Source organism: Prenolepis imparis, unplaced genomic scaffold (genome assembly GCF_030444845.1).
Source record: "Prenolepis imparis isolate NDT839.2.m4 unplaced genomic scaffold, iyPreImpa1.0 SCAF_1, whole genome shotgun sequence".
In the NCBI taxonomy this organism is placed as follows: domain Eukaryota; kingdom Metazoa; phylum Arthropoda; class Insecta; order Hymenoptera; family Formicidae; genus Prenolepis; species Prenolepis imparis.
The window spans coordinates 9,851,275-9,868,777 of record NW_028141159.1 but is presented as its reverse complement, the minus strand read 5'-3'; the positions used below and the strand labels follow the sequence as shown (position 1 = coordinate 9,868,777).

General features: G+C 37.4%; 2 protein-coding genes across 3 annotated transcripts in view; one reads left to right on the top strand and one right to left on the bottom strand.

Annotated features, from left to right (window-relative positions):
* LOC145944865 (uncharacterized) overlaps positions 1-2,632 on the bottom strand; it is a 37,466-nt gene extending 34,834 nt beyond the window's left edge. The window contains exon 1 of the mRNA XM_083053461.1: positions 1,344-2,632. The gene's annotated coding sequence lies outside the window, so the exon portion shown is untranslated. The remainder of the gene's footprint in view (positions 1-1,343) is intronic.
* Ror (tyrosine-protein kinase transmembrane receptor Ror) overlaps positions 1-17,503 on the top strand; it is a 313,177-nt gene that overhangs the window by 88,307 nt on the left and 207,367 nt on the right. Inside the window, exon 2 of one of the 2 annotated variants that reach the window (XM_083053440.1) lies at positions 7,871-7,967. The exons of the other annotated variant lie outside the window; for it this stretch is intronic. The gene's annotated coding sequence lies outside the window, so the exon portion shown is untranslated. The remainder of the gene's footprint in view (positions 1-7,870; positions 7,968-17,503) is intronic. 2 annotated transcript variants of the gene reach the window in all.

Here is a 17,503-nt window from a genome sequence, read left to right as displayed (position 1 = left end):
TCGATGCGGCGTGTAGCGCGGTAAAAGGGTCGGCAATAAAAGGCAGCGAGGCGGCTAACAGAGTAGAGATATTTTTGCGAGAGACGCTGTTATTGTCCGGCTCTTCGTGAACGAATGTCTCAATGTCCACCTTTCGTGCAGGGCAGTTGATAAATGCACGCGCAATTTGACGCGATCCGGGTTCTCTCCCTTGCAATACTTCTATCTTCGCGTTCGTGTGTTCACACATACTCCCACTTGTTTTTCGCGCATGTAGGTTTTACGACGGAGCTCGTTTCTTCGGCAGAATCATTGAAGAAATACGAACAAAGGCAGATGCGTATTTGAGCCGCGCAATTGTAAGAAAATTATCCACTTATAAGACAATAGTCGATTTTGGGGTGAAATAAAAATATAAATTATTTATGAGAGATATTATACACTGAAAGAATTTTCTCTTAGAATTTACCCTGAAAATCATGGTAATCGTGGGACAATATGGTATGGAAAGAATTTTATGAGAATTTCTCTGATTAATATTTATCACAAGAAAAATAATATCTATTACAATAAAATATAAAATATGTATGATTCATTTTACTATGCAGTTTAGTAAAATTAATCAAACATGTTTTATATTTTATTGTGATAAATATTATTATTTTTATTGTGATAAATATTAATTAGAGAAATTCTTATAAAATTCTTACCATATTGTCCCACGATTACCATGATTTTTAGGGTAAATTCTAAGAGAAAATTCTCTCTGTGTATATAAGACTTTCCTTTATCAGAGAGTCTTTTGTAGATGATTTTGTTATATTATTTAAAAGAAAATTATCGTGAAAAAAATTATTTTCCGGTGGGAAATTTTCAAATAAAACGCTTTCGTATGATAGGCAGATGGTGATCCGAATCAACAAAACAAAAGAAAAGCCGCGTTCACATTCTCAAAGTCTCCATCGACGGCAATATAAACATCCGGATATATATAGCGATGAGAGAAAACGGCGAAAAGTTTTAGCGAGTGCCTCTGACAATCCTCAGACGGCTGACAGGGTGTATATATGTTAGAAATAGTCGTTCTCAAAAAAAGAAAATTTTACGAAACATCGAACGATTAAGTAGTTAATCAACAATAGAATTATATTGTAATTTGGAATTTTTTAAACTCGCGAACAAAAATGATATTTATATTTTAATAATTTTCTACATCTTTAGTTTGTTTTTTTTTGTACTTTAAAAACGCTCACGGGCAACTATGTTTTAATCATTTTTTTTAAGATCGAAGGCTCGATTGAAAACGCTAGTAACACCTTTAAGTCAGAATTGTGGCATTTTTGCAGTTGCAACTCACTTCTTACCGTCGAAAAAACCGTGATATTATCAGCAACGACATCTATTCGTCTTTCAGACACCATATAACCAGCGCAGACGTTTCCAATTTTTCAGAACCAGTGTGTAACGTGATTTCATCTCTTCTATCTGTATCGTAGTTCCCTCTTTTTCGCGCGTCTCTGCTATACAGAAATTCTTTACGTCCGCGGGTATCTTCGGGCACGTTTCCGGATTCGAACGAGAAGATCGAGAAGATCGGTTATTTTTCTTTCTCTTTACGGCAAGATAACCCCGAGTTTTCTCGGTTCTGTTCGCTTTATTGCCTCGCCTTCTTCTTGCGCCGTAACAGCGCGGATGAGTAGAACGCGCCCTTCGATTCTAATAGAACATCGTAAAACCACGACGTCGTGAAAGCCGCAGAAGACGATACAGAACATCGGGAAACATCGTCTGAGACGGGCATTCTCGGTCTCGCCTATGTATCTCCTCGTTTTTCCAATTTCTTCCAACTTCACATTTCTTCGACTTCTACACTTTTTCTTTACTGACCTTTCGCGAAGAATGTGTCGGACTGACCGGCTACACGTGACAAATATCCACGAGGAAAAATTGATTAATATACAGCCTTGTTGTCATGAATAACGTTCTCTTTCTCTCTGAATTTTTTATTCATTTAAATATTCTCGTAAAAAGATCACTATACACAATTTTTGCACTTGTTTTTATTTGTGAATACGTGTCTCTCATTAATGATAGGCATCTGCTAATAATCACTTTTTCGTTGCATTCACATCGATCGATTTGATTTACATCGATCAAATTTAATCTTAGCCTAACTAATCTTTTATCGATTTTTATTTTTCTAATTCTAGAAAAAGATGAAGTACTAATTTTTGTAAGAGTAAAATTGTACGATATTGATGGAACCAGTTGTTAGTAATGTCACATTTTTAGATCTAATTAAATGACGACTACGAAGATGTATTAATGATCGTAACATTACTTTCTCCATAACTGTTATACATTAAAACACATTTGAACACATTTGAACACTTTTTCAACCAAAAGATCACGACAAGCACACAGACCGTCTATCATTATTCTTGCTTTCTTCTAGTTCTTTCCTTTTTGCACGAAGACTTCTCTTCTCCTCTCGTCTTACGCGGTTCACCCTTTTTCCCCTCAAGCTTCGTTACGCCACGTCACACTACCTTTCTTTGACCCCCGTTTTCCTTTACACGCGGACAGGAAGACAGGAAGTTTCTTTGGCACGTACCTTTTTCTTCTTCTTTCTCTTCCACCTCCACGATTTCTTTTTATTCGCGTTCCTCCTCGTCGTCGTCGTCGTCGTCGTCGTCGTCGTCGTCGTCGTTGTCGTCGTCGTCGTTGTTGCCGTCGTTGTCCTCCTCTGCTCCTCTACCACCGTCTTCGTCCTTCTCCTTCCTTTTCTCTTGTTCCTCTCGTTTCTTCCCGCGGCCGTGCGGAATTCGAATCGGGGTTCGATTTGGCGGCACCCGGTTGGAGCTGGTCGGCATTACTGTGTTCGAGTAGACCGCTCGCACCCAAAGTCTACCTCCCTCTCTCTATCTTCCTCCCTTTCTCTTTCTCTCTTGCTTCCCTGTCTTCTCTTTCTTACTCCGTTGTCCGCAGCTTCCTCCTTGGCACGCTACCTCTTTCGCCCTCTTTCTCGCACCTTTCGTGTTTCTCCCTTCCCCTCTCTCTTTCTCTCTTTGCTTCTCGTTCCCGCTTTCGTAAACACTCCGTGACCCGTCCCAAAACTCTCTCTCTTTCTCTCCTCCACGTTTTCCGGCGACGTTGCTTTCCCACCTTCGCGAGGCTCTCTCTCCTTCTCGTTCTATCCTTCTTCTTCACACCAATCATCTCTTTCTCTCGTACGTACCGCAGGCGCTATCTTACCGATCTAAAATTACCTCAGAAACGATGAACACCGTTTTCCTTCTCTCTCTCTCTCTCTCTCTCTCTCTCTCTCTCTCTCTCTCTCTCTCTCTCTCTCTCTCTCTCTCTCTCTCTCTCTCTCTCTCTCTCTCTCTCTCTCTCTCTCTCTCTCTCTCTCCCTTTTTCTCTCTCCCTCTGGGTCTTCGCCTACCGCTTTTCCATCTCTCCTGCGGTTTTCAACGCACACACCGTCTTTCGCTATGCGCGTGTAGTTTGCATGCGGGGTGAGCGACTCATCTCTGAGTGAGATCGGTCGCATAGATTTATAGTTTGGTATTTGGACATTTAGATACTACCTAAGTGTGGCCGTTGATCAATCTCTGGCGACAGACAACGAGTCGATCGGTAATTGGAGAACGATTTATAGAAGAGAGAGGAACGAGGAAGATGATTTTTCGAAAACAAAGCAAAGCGCAGCGAGATTGACAGCGCGTTTTTACTATTTATTTTTAAAGTTTATTTGCATTCGTGAAGTGAGCTGTGCAGTGAAATAAAGAAAGAAGAGACAAAATAAAGAAAGAAGAGGACAAAATAAAGAAAAATATAGACTTGATAAATTACAATATTTTCTTGAATATTAAATAACCCCGCAATCTTTCTAGGAGCAAAATGATCCTTTTGATTGTAAAGTTTAACTCTATCTTATTTAGCAATTTTATCACTATCTTATTATTTTTCTATAAAAGTTTTATCAAGAAAAAATTTAACACCAATATCTTTAAAATATTTGTGAAAATCGACGTCTCTGAATTTCATCAAATATTTTTTATACAAAAGATACAATTATAATGATACCAAAATCACTCATTGGCGAATCGTTTTTGTGGGTGCGCGTGAATCGCGATGGTAGCCGCCCTTTTTTTAATGGCCCTGCAATTTTACACGTTAAAGTATCGTAAATGTCGGAACCGACTTATGGCTGTAAAGGACGCGGAAAGGCACGCACGCTATGTAAATTGCCGCGACGCGTTTCACGCACCATAAACTTACAAATAGTAAAAGGACAATCGTTTCAATTTGCGAGAGCTCGCCTTTGAATATCGCGCATTTATTAATAATAATCTCAGTCAGTATTATATTGTTCAACACTCGAATAAAAAAACGCGAAAGTAGTCGTATATGTTCTTTTTTTTTAAATTGTAACATTGCAGCTAATCTGTTTATTTGTATTTATTTGCGTTTACTTGTTACATTTTTGCTGTAGCGATGCCTCATGTTTGCTGCAACGCTTTCGTAGCAATATTATGCATACAAACTGCAAGATGACGAACAAATAGCATAATAAATTATCATCGTTAAAGTTTGTGAAGCGCGTAAAATTATTCGTTCTCTAAACAGAAACTTTATCGCATTCACAGTTGCTGTTAGCAAAACCAAGAATTTTATTATGTTTTGTACAAGCGAGAATGTTTTCTCTCTATCAAATCGCACGAAAAGATGCAGCAATTCTCGATGCAACGATGCGCGCGTGTACAGAAGTGGATTTTGTTTTATATTTACATTTCTACGGCATTTCGAATTTCTATATCTGGCTCGACCCGATACACTCTATATTCCACGGTTGATGGAATAAAATATCAAATACTATGGGCTTTACACTACATATATAAAAAGAGATTCAAGATCGTCCGGTTTGGCTAGAGTTCGCGCGGGATTCTCAATTTAGTCGCGTGACATATTTCTGTGCAGCCTCTAAGCTATGTGTATCTAAACGCACCTGTCGCACCTTTTCTCTCTTCCTCCTCTTCTTTCTTCTTCCTCGTCTTCCTGTTCTGGCCGCTTGTTCCTTGAATCCAAGTATCGGTCTCCGGTCGAGGATCAATTTCGACACGATTCGCGTGCATATCCGCGTGCTACTGCGTGGCCTACATCCGCGACTAAATTCACAGAGATTCCGCGGACGAATCATCCGCGGATTTCCGCACGAGAAAATTGATGATCCACTCCACCTCGTTGCTTATTCCGCAGCAATGATAAAATAAAAATTTGTGGTAATGGGAAATGCATTGCCAAAAGATGCAATTATTATCAAAATGCAGTTAATTTTTTGAAACAAAGATATATATTTTTCTATTATCAGTCATTTATATTATCATAAGTTTTTATTATCTTAGGAAAAACTGATCATGACAGATATATTAACATAAATATGTTGCCCTAAATATCATTTATCGTATACTGTAAAGATTACAAAAGTCGTATATTATATGAGTGTTTAATTATAAAAACTTTGGAAAGGGGAGAGAAAGAGAAGGAGAGTTAAAAAGTACCAATTATACTAAAATAAAATATATTTATTAATTATTTATTTTTTAAACGCATAAATAAATACATAATACCAAATTTTCTAAAATGCATGAACAAATTCAAAACACTCCTTGGAGAGATAAACATCTTATTTTCGGCTTATTTTTAAGCGCATTGATTTTCTTGCCATTTGAGCTCGCGCCAAATGGAATGACTCGCGGCAAAAATTCCAGGAGTTTTCGTGTGATTGGCAAAGATTTTCGCGGCGAAAAGAATTACCGCGAAATTGCGGTTTCCATCGTGGCGCGCAACAAAGTTGCGCGAAGTTTGATCGAGCGCGCCGATCTTCCGGTTGTAGCTGAAATTTCCATTGTTAGATGCTCAAGTAACCGCCAACGATGTACACGGTCGCGATAAGCGCGCGCGGATGATAATTAGTTCACAAGCAGAGAAATCAGAGAAGTTTGCTCCGGTCGGGCACGAAGTTGCGCCGATGTTACCAGCACCGTCGGGCGTGCTCGTAAGAGAGCTGCACAACTTATGCATGTTTCCGCAGGATTGCAAATTTCTCACCCCGAAGTTTCATTGGTCTTACCTAGAATCAAGAAAGTAACCTTAGCGCTACTTAATCAACTTACATACGGTGACAGATTTTCTGTAACTCCGCTGTAATCTTTCGTAAATCTGTTTAAAATTAATGCAACAATAAAGTCACTGATGATGAAAATAGAACACATATTTCGTATGTTTTAGTTAGTATTAAAATAATTTTAAAAAATTTTTTTATGCTACTATTTACGAACAGATAAATTGTAAGTTCGCGCATATTTTTTCAAATATCCTAAATTAATCAATAACTCGTGAATTATATTTCTATAATATTAATTTCTGAAATATTAGATGTTTGAGTAAAATTACTTATAGGAAAAATATTGGTAATGTTAAAATAAAAATATTTAATATCGATATTTCTTTCTATATTTTTTAAAATTGTTGCAAATCGTCAATGCTATCTATAGAGTGCCGGTGTAATTTTATTATTTTTTCTATTTCATTGAATTTATTTCACTTAAAATTTTCAACAACAAGATTTATTTAAAATTAGGCTTTATTTAAAAATGTATTTTTACACATATATTTTCTACTTGACATCTTGTGCTCGTAAATCTATAATTGACAATTCCAATCGAGATTGTCAAGTAGAGAAAAGTCAAAGGTCCCGTCATTCATCGACTGCGTTAGTGCTCGAAACACGTTTGTGCTTTATATTAGGGAGTTAATTTCGCCGCACACCGAGACACGATTTTGATGGGCCCTTTCGAGCGCATTTAATTTCCTCGTGACTCTGACCGAATAGGGAAACATTGCTTTTACGAGCCAACGATTTATCGCGTGCATGTACGAGACGACGTGTGAGAGTCTACCGGGTGTTTTAGTTGAAAATAAGGAAAGAAAATTCATGATGGTATATAGCTGGTGGTTATATTCATTGGACGTCGTTAAAATTGCCGTCAATGGGGCCTCCCCATAAAAACGGCTTTTTCTTCTTCGCGTTTACGACCATCGTCTCGATCACTTGCGCGACTGTGAACGAACAAATTGGTCATGTAAGATGGCGAATTATTTTCGCAATGGAGACTCGCGAAATTTCGTTATTTAAGAGCGTATTATGTTATCTTATGACGGTGCAAAGATCGCATTTACCGTTTGGGACGCAAAAATGTGATCTTTTATTAATTCTAAAGTAGACGTGTGTTGCTCTAATTAAAACATTATATGAATTACTTAGATACTGTAAGATAAAATCTGTTCGCAATTTCTGTTTTCTTTTTATCGTGCACATGCACACTCGCTGTTTCTATTGTTGTTTACATTATGTATGAACCAGAAAATTAATATTCTGCACAAATACATTAATGAAATCATATTTACGGATTTATTTTCACATCGTCAATTATAAATTTCCACGTGTACACACGAAACAAAGGATCTTCATTGAGCGTTCCTGTCGATTGTTTCTGTTTGCGATCATGAATATACCTGCCAAAAACAACGCATAATTTTTGCGAAACGATTAACGCAAAGAGGGGACGATCGGTACGCGAAAAATTTCATATTCGACGTCAGCGCGGAGAATGTATATGCATACGCATATACCTATATGTATATACCCTATGTGCTTTGCAGAATATTCGTACGTGTGGTACACACGCGCCTAAATAAGAGACCAAACCCAGCAGACAGGACCTCCTCGTCCTGCCTCTGCATTGTGCTTGCCCTCCATTCCGCGTGTTTCTCCCTCGCAGCTCGTGGAGTCAGGCTTTTAATTAACCCGTTTGTTTGTCCGCAGGTTGGTATTCCTGAATCGCGCGGTCCTACGTGCGCCGGAAGTATGCCGGAACACACACACCCATACATACGTACACACAGTGTATATTCTGCGACGTGTAAGTACAAACTTTTGTGCGTGTCGGTGTTTGGGGGCTGGCAAAATTGCATTTTCCTTCATCGCACTCGATTCTTCTCCTGCCGTTTTGTTAGCCTCACCATCCGCGCGACACTCAAATTCTTTCATTATTATACTTGTGCTGTGCATTTGGCGAACATTTTTTTATCTGCGAATCATATTATACCAGCGAGAAAGCTTAAGCCCTCTTTTTTTATAAGTATTATTTCATATACATAATACAATCATTGATATTCGTTTCAAACTGCTTTAATATTTACACGTATGTCTAAAAATAAAAATCAGATTTAATACATTTATATATCACTATAATAAGTAAAAAAAGGTTGATAATTCTTCAAGTTTCTTGTATAATTTTGTTAACATTTGCAAACAGATATTTTGACGCGTATATCAGAAAATATTTAAAAAATATACGGATAGAAAAATAGTGTGGTATGAATAATTTATATTTACAGTACAAAACTAGTCTAACATATTGTTGAAGAGTTTAAAATTGTTGAGTTCTCTCGTCGAATCAAATTGTGTTTCGCGGTTTATCTCCTTTTGAGTTTTACAATATCAGTCGCTCTTATACACACGTACATACATATGGCTTTTCCGCGCTCTGAAGCGTACCTTTCTTAACTCTGTAAATGCCCCGGGGATTTCAAGAGGATCAAAGAAGCCGTAAATCGACGACCAAGTAGCTTGAATCCTATGGAGTACCCTCACGAACCCCGACAGTAGTGATGTTCTATCGACATATCTCCTGACACTGTTTTTCGATTGACATTTCGAGAACATCGCACTGTTTCTCTCAAAATATAAAATGACATTTCATGAGTCCTCCAATTTTCTCTTTTCGCCCTCCTCTCTCTCTCTCATGAGCATGAATTTTTATATATGAAACATTCTTTAAATTTATATTTTTATTGAAATAGTTTATCGAACTTTAACACATCGAACATCATATATATTCTGTTATTTGAACATATTTTTTGCAATTTTTTATTCGAAAGTTATATGTAAATGGTTATTAAATGTGTTCTTATAATCTCACGTGTACTTTTATGCGAGCGGTTAATAAATTTGTGATAGGGCGTTTCGCGTACTTCGCCTGAATAATGGACATAACTTTTTTCGCTCGAGCGCGATGCGGAGTTAATTACAAATTTCATATCGCGTACAAACTCAACAATTTTAAAGTCAAACTCAAAATTATCCCAGAACGAGCGTGTGTATAATGTATGACAAGAGAGAGAGTGAAAGAGAAAGTGCAACCCGGTTACAACCAAACCATGTATAGAAACGAACTACGCGTGCAGATCTAATTTACGCAGACGCAAATACGCAAGCAACGCTTTCAAAGTAAATTGCATTTCCCTTTGTCGGGGGGCCCGTATCGTCTGTTGCGGCGCGTCACTATGCACAATACGTGAAAATCAGCATACGCGCACACATACGCACATGTAGCGGAGGGGGAGGAGATGACCGGTTTCGTTAAGAGTCCATGAAAACTGTATGGAAAATAAATTGCATGGTCAGCGAGAGTATAGTTGCGAGAGAATTACCCGCGCTATGGCTTTGGTGCAATATGCGTACGTCGCTTGCACACGCAGAAACGCCAGTATTCGCCTATATGTATACATTGGGCAGATTCATTGAGTTAATTAAACTTTGAGGTAATCTGCGCCATTCCCGGATTTTTTATTTTATTTTTTTTATTTTTTTTATTTTTTTAGTTTATAAGCTCTTTCCGCATAACCTCGGGCGATAGGATATAGCATCGGGAAATATTAAACCGCAATTTAATTGCCGGTTAATTCTTATCGGCGGAAACAATATACCGTGCCTGTTATAGGTACGATAAAATAAATCGTTTTAACGTAGCGGACAAGAGAGAGGTCACAATTATTCATCGCGCGATTACTCTGTCGGCTATTGGTATTATAATAATATAAATAATTCATACTTTGGTGCGCGAAACTTTAATATTGGAAATATTATGATTTGTTCTAGATCTTGATAATCCGTCGATCAGTCTATTCATTTTTCATATGAAATTAGGAAATTTGATTAAGTTTACTTCTTTATATATAAAGTATTTAGGTATAACGTTGATATCAACGTTAATATATTTTTATAGATTCGCTCATTTTCTGCAAGTAAAAAACGCAATAACACGATAGCGTAAATTTGTATCGCATCGCATAGTTTTTTTTCCCCCCAGTGATATAATCGATCGATATTCATACCTCGTCTTTTAACTTTATCGATGTTTCTGCATTCGATAGTCAGGCGTATCTGCATTTATTTATGATCGTATGAGCATTTTTCCAGAGATAGTTTTTTATTTGTTTATAGCGGATGTGGGGTCGCGAATTTTTGCTGGTTGATCGTATTTCAAGGCTCGTTAAACCGTGTTAACAAACTGAATGCGCGTCAGCGGGATGCGTTATATATGTTGTATAAGATTCTAAACGATCCTACATATATTTCACTTTGGCTATTTATCGTCTACAAAATAGGTTCGAGTTCAGCACCAGACGTTTGGGTTAGCATGTCACATCGATTTGAACGTAAAGCAAACTGGAGATGTTTGATCAGTAGTATGTGTATTCTTAAATTATTCATGAAAATTGATGTAAATTAGTTATGCTAACATTTTTAACATTATTTATTTATTTATTTATTTTGAGATATAAATAGAGATTCAGAGACTATAAGACTACTTAATATATTTTTATATATAAAAATTTACATTTAGATTGTTATATTGATTCCAATAACTTATTGAAGTTAAAATAATCGCGCCTGTTCGTAATATATTTTTTAGCGCAAGAATTTTTTCTTCGATGTAAAATATCTCCAATAATTTTTTATTATCGAATTTCATGTGATTTTGTCTATTATTATTGTTATTACACAACAAAACGTTGTAAAGCACCGCGTTTACTGTCGCTGCGGGAAGCGATGATCGATTTCCCGTTGAGTGACGAAATTGTGGAACTTGCACAGCAGCCGTTGACACAATTGCGTCGTGAAGGGAGCATCTTCATTAATAAAACTTATTTTCGTTGAGGTTGAGGTTGCGCGAGCTAATCCATCCATCATCCATTAAATTATACGCCGTCGCAGTTTGTCTCGCGCAAAATCATAATATCGCATAATTAAAGAGAAATTATAGGATCGGAAGAGAGAATGAGAAAAGTTTTCGATATTTATTTATGCACGGCGATGTTATTTCCATCGATTCATTACGAAGAAGATGGATTGTTGGATAAATTGCGTTATCTCGCGTTCACAAAGTTTGACTTGTATTATTTATGTATATTTTTACAAATCACACATACATATATGGTTTGTGATCAATCAAAATTTATTAATTATCTCGCTACAAGAAAATCTATCTAAATTTGAAATATTTTTGCTGTAGGGTAGTGACATATATTATTATCCGTTATTATAAATCTACATGAAATTAGAGAGAGAAAGAGAGGTATAGAGAGACAGTATCTGGAACTGAAATTATCTGTTTATTCAAAATTTCTGTAAATTGTTTCCGTCAATTAATTAATAATATACGTATTTCATACATATATACACGTATGTTGTGTGTTATAAATTCGTAACTTTATATTGCTTTGGATGTACATTCATTAATCGCATATAAAAACTTATTCAGTCTTTCATCATATCCATCATATCCAGTTTTTTATATATCGAACGTTTCCACGCGTAACTCCTTAAATGGCAAAACCGATGATTACATTGCGACTCGATGGGCCAGGTCAGATTACGGCAAAACTCAGCTCCGACTCTCACTATATACCCTCCGTTGATCCTGTTGGCCCTTGTCAACCGAGTTCAAGAACTCCGAAAGCGACGTGGGCGGCCGAGACCGCCGTATCTTCTTCTCACCTCTATCTCTCCCCCTCACCGGCACAAGATATATTTCGAGGATATAACTGACGTACGCGCAGAGGCAGCTGAGTTCGCCCGTAAATCGACCATGCAAAATTATTGTCCTCACACCTCCTCTCCGGTTCTCGAATTCGAAATGCGTCGATGAAGAATCGTGTTTGCCACATCGACGCGCCACCCTATGTTCATTTACACCTGCGGTTCTGCGGCCCTCGTTAAATGTTTTTACGAATTTAATTTAATTATCGCTCTATATGTTTCTATTTGTTTTGCTAAAGCACGTTATTTATTTTCAGTTTTATTTATTGATATTTATTAATATCGACAAAATAAAATAAATACAATGTTTAATCATTTATTGCAAAATATATTACAATATATATATATATAACAAAAAATATATATATATAAAATTTATTTTTATAATTGCAACAGTATCAATATAAACTTGATATACATATATGTATATGGATTTTCAAACGCGAATTTCATCATTTAATATTAACTTAAAAAGAAATGTGATTATTGTGAGACGCTTATAAGAGTACGCAAAATATCCTTTTATCGTTCTCGATTTCTTCTCGAGCGCGTCGCTTTATATAGTAGTTAGTGCTATTAAGGAAATGCGCTTATAGAGCGTTTCGAACATCTGCGTCTTCGTCATTAATCCTCTCTCCCACCTCGGCTCGTCTCATTGCCTCCCGAAACAGATAGATCGAGTTCCCCGTTGCCTCCCTTTTATCTTGTCTTTCGCTCTGCAGTTACGGCAATTTTGCTTCGTCGCGTTTCATAAGCATCCACCCTCTTCGTTTGCCCACGGCTCGTTTGTGCTACAAATTGCTCTAAGAAGATTTCGTCGAGCGATGCTTTTGATAGACGCTCAGATCGTGATTTATGTTTCTTGCTGTACACTCCTTTCGCAATTCACACGGATGCTGTGCGACACTCCAGAGTTTTAATCCTAAATTTTGCAAAAAGAAGAGAGAATTTGAAATTATCAAAAAATATAATAGAAATAAGTTGAAATATACAAAAGTGTAACGGAGAATTCGATATTTTTTACCTTTTTATTCAATTTTTCTACGCGATGTACTATTTATAAAAACAAAATAATTAGCACAATATAAATTACTAGAATGGTATAATTAAGTAATATTCTTTATTTTTGTTTAAAAAGTATATAATTATATTTTTTGATAATTTAAATTTTTTCAATTTACAATATGATTTTATATAATTTTTCCATATTTATGTCTCAGATTACATATTCATATATCACATATTTATATCATTTATTTCATATATGTATATCATTCATATTTATCTTTATGAATGATTGATTCGGACTTAATTTTCGAGATTAATCTTAATTATTATTATTGACACTGCAAAGCCATTCAATTATCGTTATCGACCATAAATACAGACAGACGTACAAATGATAAACTTCAATAGCACCCTCGTCGCACTCCGAAATATTGCAACATGCCGAATTCTTTCACGATAATTATGTACATTTGTCCGGAAACCTACTCTCTTTTCTTTAATCAACGTATCGGTCGGCTATTGATTCTTTGTCGTCGCATGCACGCGTGTACGTAATTGTCGCAGGACTATATCGGCCAACTGCTTTTCCGGGACAAACGGAAGAGATCGCGAGAATTAACTCGCCGGGTTCAATGGGCGACCTATACTACTATACGCAAGAGCGGAGTGGCAGATGGTTCGGAAAATCTAGGATTACAGAACTAGCGAAACTATCGAATTACCGTAGCCCGGCGTGCCACGACCGAGGTGCTGCGAACGAAGAAACGAACCCACTTAACGATGGACGGGGGATGCCCCGTCCATCCTCTCTTCCCCGGGAACAATCGCGGTGATCTCGGAGTTTTGCCCGTGCTGCGAACGGAACGGAAAACGTGATGGAGATAACGTCTGTTATCGCCGGCGGGATCATTGTTGTTACGAACGAGCGTAGTGTACGCTCAATGAAAATCGGAGTCGTGGCGTAAATCCTAGCTAGTAACTGTCGTGATTGCCGTGGAACACCCGTGAGAACACGTGCGGAGCTAAATCATTAAAAGTTTGTAGTTTGCGGATTCCGCCGAACTTCGTCACGCCATGAAAAAGGAGGGAAGTTTGAGGGGACGTTTACTACCTCCGAAAGAATGATAAAGTAAGAGATGACAAAAGCGCTCATATTTTTTATACGCGATAACATTTATTCATTCATTCACTTCTTTTATAATTCGTCGTGCAACCGAGAGTAAGATTCGTCTCTGCTTGAATTAACGGATGCATTTGCAGGATGATAAACGAACATACGAGTATGAGAGAGAAACGCGCGAAATCACCAGTATCACTACATCGAACTTTGCCTAATACTACTCGGCGTTTTCGAAACCATCAACGAGATCCCGCGGGTATTACGAATCGGCAATCAAGCGACAAATTACCTCGTGTCCCACGTGTCCGTATCGTACTTCATTTCCGATTAGCTAGCCTGCGTCGAACGCGTATCGGGGATGACGATGATGTATTATCAAGTTTAACTGTCGCTCGACTTGCGGACATCTAAATCACGCGTTATTTTAACCGAAAAAAGAAAAAAATTCCGCTCACAGATCCGGCGAGTAATTATTTCAGGAGGCTCGGCTATTGAAAGCTATACAGACGAATGATGTTGATTGACCTTAATGAGCCAATCATTTATCGTCGCATTTATCCTGTCATAGGTACGAGCTGTATATACATTCAGAGGTGGAACTTTCGACATTAACCTGTTGCTTCGGCGACGGATTTGTCACTCGATGCGATGAATATTTCACTACATTGCAGTGTCTGATGATGTAATAATTATGAGAATTAACGTTGCACTTATACGGGTACTTCTTTCTTATTAATCACAAGAGAGAAGCATCAGGTTTTCATATATAATTTCATATATTAATAATATACATATATATATATATATATATATATATATATATATATATATTAATAGAGTTACTTACTATTAATACATAAAGCTTGCAAAAAAAATCTGTTCTTGATCAAGTCAATCATTATATAGATCGAAAAGTTCGTATCAAGTCAATTATTATGTAGATTTTTTTTTATCAAGATGAGAGAGTATCGGTTGAATGAAAGAACGATTTCACGAATGGTCTCTTTCGTTTTCTTATTGATCCGCAAACCGCAGTAATCTCGTGAGCTCGCTTCTGAGGAGGCGCTTAAGCCGAGAGGCGCGCACAAGCATCTAGGCAATCACGACGGTATCCTCCGGTCTGGTCGCGACGAGAAGGACAACAGCACGGCTGCAAGGGCAAGTGTGCTGGCAGGATATAGCTTTATTAAAGTTAAACAATTCCAGGGCGACGAGGCGTAATCCTGACGCGCGGCGTATTGGCACGAAGTGCTTGCACGTGGTATCGTCTGCCACCCTCAAAGATAGACGCTATTCCTCCTTGTGCCTCCATCTTCATTCCGCTCTCTCTCTCAATCTCTCGAGTCTATCTCTTAGAGCGCTCTTTCTTTCCTTCGCGACTCTGCCGAACGGAAGAGCGAAAGAAATCTTGGCACGAAGTTTCTCTGGCGCGAGGAGAGAAAGACAATGTTATTGCTACGGCGATGCAATAAAGTTCGCTAGGAACGGAAATTATGATCTAAACGGTCAGGAATTTTTCTCGTATCGGAAACCTTTTTACGGCTTTTACGTCACGGATCATGACAATATGAATGTGCGCATCTCGTGATAATTTATTCTCTTATATAATTAGATATTTCTTCTAATATATTTTTTAAATTGAAAATCAGTGAAACACTCGCAGTTTGCTCCTCCGTCCTTATGTTTCGCCGTTTATGCTGGTAATAAGATTTCATTAGTTATTATATCATTAATTGATTTTTCTCAATGAGATTTTACTATTTGCAGTGCTATATGTTTATAACTGAAACCATTGCTTATCTATGATAATACATACATTGATTTCATTTAAGAGAAGTATTTAACAAAAATACTTTTTGATCGTAATCCTATCTATACATTATGATATTCTGTTCTATTGTAATCTCGCGATACTCTGAAATATTTTCTATTTATCACGGCAGATTTACAAGAAAACATGCTTCCGCGGTTATGAATTTATAATAATTAGTCATAGAGCGTGAGCCATGAGTATGAATAACTGCGCCCATAAATTTTCGCGGACGTATCTTACACGCGTGCATGTACATTTTCGTTACTCGTACATGAGATGATCTTTCAAACTCACGGAAGATTTGTTGCAATGTCGTATCTATACAGTTTTTGAGCCATAAATGAATATTTCGGAGCGTGTTAGACGCTTGAATTATTAAATTCTTAAAATAAGCGACGATCAAATAATCTCAAATAAGTTTACAATATTTAATTTATAATATTACAGCTTGATATTATGAAAACAATTAATTTTTAAAAATGTATACGCGACAAGTAGTCACTCGTCTAAATCTCCCTCGGAAAAAGCCGATGTGAAATTTTTCAAAGAGCTCGTTGTTAAATATTTTCAGCCGATGATGAATCACCGCGTGTATCTACCCGGGGAAAAGGATTGCCTCTGGACAATTCCTCACTGCCCGAAGTAATATGAGTTTTTATGGTTTCGCATAGTTCCTTTCTCGTATGTGCGCCGCTCGTTTCTGGGCAAAATAGCGAAAGAAATCTCGCGGCGACCATTCCGAGGCTTATCTACCGAATTACGTTAATGTCATGCCACTCTGTCTCCCTCTTCGTTGTCGGGAGCGTTTTTGCCGGGGTTGATCCTTTTCCGGGTCGCTCTCTCTCTCGTCCGAGAGAGTGGCAGAGTTCCGACCTCTCGATCGTTATCTAAACGATCATCTTCTCGTACGGCTGCGCGGAGAGAGATAACCCGGGATCGTTCTTCCAAGGATTCACCTGGAACGATCGTCTGGATCCTGCATTCGGCTGATCCTTGCTCCTTTCTCCATGCCAACGACTGCGAATTAACTCTTGCCATTGTTACGCTTCTGCGCACACCGACGACGTTACGACCTCGCGATTCTCGCGCGACGCTTTAAAAAGCATCGATTGCCATTCTCTGCGACGTGAACTCTGAAACGTTGGCCGCGTTCAGAAAGAGAGAAAGAGAGAGAGAGAGGAAGTTAAAGCGCACTTTGAGAGCTTTCATTTGGCGAATCGTTTATCGCGGAGTTTTCTAAAAGTTTTTTCGGCATTGCTAGAAAATAAATGATTTTAAGTAATCATGTAAGAGAGTAAACGAAGGCACGATAATGATTTAAATAAAGAAATTTTAATTATATTAACTTGAATTTTAAAAAGATCTCTAGAATTTTGATTAAAAATTTTTCTTGAGAAAAGTTTTACTTCAAATCTCATTTTATCTTTCCGTCAACCATTAATTAAGTTATAAAACTCGTATTTGATTTTCTCAATAACAAATTGCACATAATATTTTAATTCAACTCCAAGAGAGATTATATTTCTATAATATTTATTTCATTTATACGAGTTAAAAAATGTCTAGTATTATACTTTCACGATTTAAAATACTTTTACAAAATCTTGTTTGATCGATACTTTAACCAAGT